The sequence below is a fragment of the Nannospalax galili genome, unplaced genomic scaffold, assembly GCF_000622305.1.
Source record: "Nannospalax galili isolate Female #2095 unplaced genomic scaffold, S.galili_v1.0 scaffold518, whole genome shotgun sequence".
In the NCBI taxonomy this organism is placed as follows: Eukaryota; Metazoa; Chordata; class Mammalia; order Rodentia; family Spalacidae; genus Nannospalax; species Nannospalax galili.
In genome coordinates this window covers 1,608,162-1,612,070 of record NW_008342851.1, presented here as the reverse complement: position 1 = coordinate 1,612,070, position 3,909 = coordinate 1,608,162, and positions in this window count along the sequence as shown.

Below are 3,909 nucleotides of genomic sequence, written 5' to 3'. Positions count from 1 at the left end.
CTAATCTGACATCCTTTAGTGCCCAAAGCCCAAACTTACAGCAGCAAGCCAGAGGGAAAGTAGTGAGCATGGAGCATGGGATGGCTGCAGGTTGCTGTTTAATCAGAACCCACTCACTAGTTCACATGTAGGGTAAATGAGTGACATCTATTATGAGCACCGAGAATGTGGCTCACGCCACGGAGAAATTGAAAATTGAGTTTTATTTCATACTGATTCATTTAAAGATTAAAAACAGATATTTAGCTCGTGGCTCACGCCACGGAGAAATTGAAAATTGAGTTTTATTTCATACTGATTAATTTAAAGATTAAAAACAGATATTTAGCTCAGTTATTTAAAAACCTTCTAGTCAATCAGGGCATGAAAACTAGAGTGTGCCAATCCACTTCTTCAACTATGAATAATTATGATCAAGTATTTCTGATGAAAATATCAAATTTGTGCTGGGGTGTAAGAGTCAACTAGACCCACTGGGCTCTGAAGACACAGAACGAATGTCACAACATGAATACTCAGTTTTCCCTGGTTATACTGACTTCATATTTAGTGAAGTAAGATTATTTTGATACAGTGTGTTAATGATGTGTAGTACTTAACAAATTTCACCTTTTTTCTTTCCCTGTTTGGTTTGGTTTGGGGGGTACCCTGTCATTTGTTGAAAGAAAATGAAACAAAACAGGGGGCTGTATGGGAACACAGGGAGAAAGCAGCACACTCCCAACTCTCCCTCAGGCCTCTCCGTGCCCCCAGTGGCCTCCACATCCAGGGCCCTCCAGCTCAGAGTCTCTTAAAGGAACACTTTCCCTCACACCCAGCCAGGTACTTTTCTCTGGATTCAAACAAACAACAGTGATCCTTTACTTGCTATCTCCCCTCCTCTTCCACCCTGTCTCCCTCAGGCTCTTTGAGATGGTCAACATGGCAGGTTCAGTGACAAGGCAGCACCGTGAAGGAGCCACAGCTGTCACAGAATAGGCTCATTTTCTCCCCCACCCCCGCCACCATGTCTGTGCAGTTATGTGCTGCAGGGCTTTAGGGAATGTTTTGGAGAATTGATGGAAAGAACAGTTGTCTGCAGTAGTTGGCTTGTTTTGACCTGGTCCCCACCCCACAGAAGCCTCTCAGGAAACCTAGGCTGTTTAGTCAGAGTCTTGAAGTGACGAGCAGAGCAAGGTGGAAGAACACAGTCCCTGGTCTGCCTTCACGGCTTTATGCCCAGGGCCTTTCCCCTGTGTTACATTGGTCTGGTCTCCTGTGGTCACACTAAATGACAGTCTCTCTGCCAGCACTAAACCTACTGTCCTCCCAGGCAGCATGACTCAGAGAAGCCTAAGTTGGCCACAGGCATATCCTTGGACCTACAGCCAGCCCACATCAACTATATAAAAGAAAGAAAACTTAAAAAAACGATAGTACCAAAAAAATAAAAATAAGAAAACCAAACCCCTGTCATTGCTTCTATTGTTTACATTTAGCTTTTTAAATTTCTTTTATTTTTTATTTTTTAGAAGAAGCATTCCATTATAGCTTTAACATGCTCAATAACGATTTCCAGAGCAAAGATACATCTCTTTCAAAAAGATATATCTCTTTCAAAAATGGCTATAAAATGTTTAGGTTCACTGTTGAATTAATACAGTGATACCATATTGAATTCAGTATAAACCCTATAAGACATAAAATTGAATGAGTTTTTTAAAAAGATCTCCATTTCATTTTAAAATATACTCTTTCTTACAGAAAGACTCATTGCTTTTGCTAATAGCACTTAGATGTTGGTGCATGTGTCTCTAATCGGTATGTATCTGATCATTACTAGTCATGGTCGGTTGCACTCGGATCCTTGGCACCTGTGTGTGGATATAAAGTCATCGGGTAGATTTCAATGGTAATGTTTATCACCCCCTACTACTTCACATGATGTACATTATTATGCTTCCTCCTCAGTTATAACTCATTTTTTAATTCGTTGATTTTTTTGTGTGCATATCACACAGAACATCCCAATCTTATTCGTCTATATACCCACTTCCCAGATGGCACCCTCCCATAGCCCCCCCCCAACTAGAGCCCTTTTACTCTGTCTTATATTTAGCTTTTAAAAAATTGTGTTTTTAAATGTTTTTTTTCTTTTCTGAACTCCTAAAAAATAAAACAGCTCCTAGAAGAATTTACAACCAGTCACAGCAGGGTGTGTAAGTTGTAGGACAAGCACAGGATTGGGTGAACGGCTAGGAAGGCTCCTCCCTTCAGTCACTAAGAGACAAAGCCTGACTAAACAGCCTAGGTTTCCTGGAAAGCATTATGCAAAAGTGATTATTCTGATGACTTTTGCCCTCCTTAGACTTTCCTACCATCTTCCCTCCTTGGTTCATCTCCACTGCCAGATTCCCCAGGTTCCAGTCTACCCCAGTCACATTACCAGTGATATTGAGCAGTTGACTTAATTTCCTCATGACTAGTCACAGAAATGACTAGACAGAGTCTAGACATATTGATAAAATGAGTTACTATCTGTCAAGGACTTAATGCAGTACCTGGCAATCATGAACACTGTCTTAGATACTTTTATGGAGTGGAATATGGTAGTTTGAATGAGAATATCCCCCATAGGCTCCAAGTATTTGGACATTTTGTCCCCAGTTGGTGGCACTGTTGTAGGGGGATCTTAGAAGGTGTGGCCATGCTAGAGGAAGCACGTCACTGGGGGCAGACCTTTCCAATCTCCAGTCAAGCACTGCTTCCTGTGCCTGCTGGAAGATGTGAGAGCTTAGGTTCTGCTCCTTTGCTACCTCTGCCACCATGCCTCCCTGCCATGATGGACTCTTGCCTCTTTGGAACCATAAGTTAAATAAACACTTCCATAAGTTCCCTTGGTCATAATGTTTCTATCACAACAACAGAAAAGTAACTAATACAAACATAGCACGTTTTTACAAATTTTTTCATGAAGGAGGTTAAGCATTCCAAGTTGTAACTTAAAAATAATCAAACCAAAGCCACCTTCTAATCCTAACTTTGCAGGTTGTAACCAAATAAAAAAGCCATCTATTTGGAAGCTGGTGGAACTCTGGATTGGGAATGGGCCATCCTCCACCCATTCTGCTCTTTCTGATGGATGGGAAGCAGGCATCCTCCAAACACTCAGCCTCCCACTCATTGCTTACAGAACCACAGAACTGAGGCCTGGACCTGGTGTGGTTAAGCACATGTCACAAGTCCTAACTGCCAGAAGCTCAGTCAGTCCCATATCAGCACAGGATCCTGACCCATCCCATCACTATGAAGCTGCAGCCCCTGCCCAGCTGTGCCTCTCTCTCGTCACAGCATTGGCTATCTCCAAGTCAATTCCAACAGCAATCCAACACCACTGACTCACACGAAGCAAGCATTTTTGGATACCTGTGGATTTTCTTAATGGCTTCTGACTATTTTAAAAAACTCACGTCGAAGCTACAAGTCAGCTTCACCTTATTTAGAGATATACATGCTTAGATTTTGAAAAATCTGGTTTGAAAAATAAACTGAATCCTTTAACAAAAATAAATTCTAACTGTTCTATTTTTTTTTAATTTTTATGGTAGATCTGTAAGTCGGGAGGAGTGGAGAGATGGAGAAATTAGGGTGGGGAAGGGTCAATCAAAATGAACGCAGTGACAGAAAAAAAAGGCATATGTTCTCCTTCATATGTAGATCCTAGCACAAAATCCTTATATATGAGTATGTATCCAGACATAACTACAGGATAATGAAGAGGAACCAGGGAGGAAAAGGAAGAGAAAGAACCTGAAAGAGAAGAACAGGCCTTAATAAGGGAGATATGGATAAAAATTGGGTTAGTTTAAGGGAGGGGGAAGGGAAGGGTATGCAAGGAACCTAGAGGATAAAGGGAAAGAAGGCGCTCAA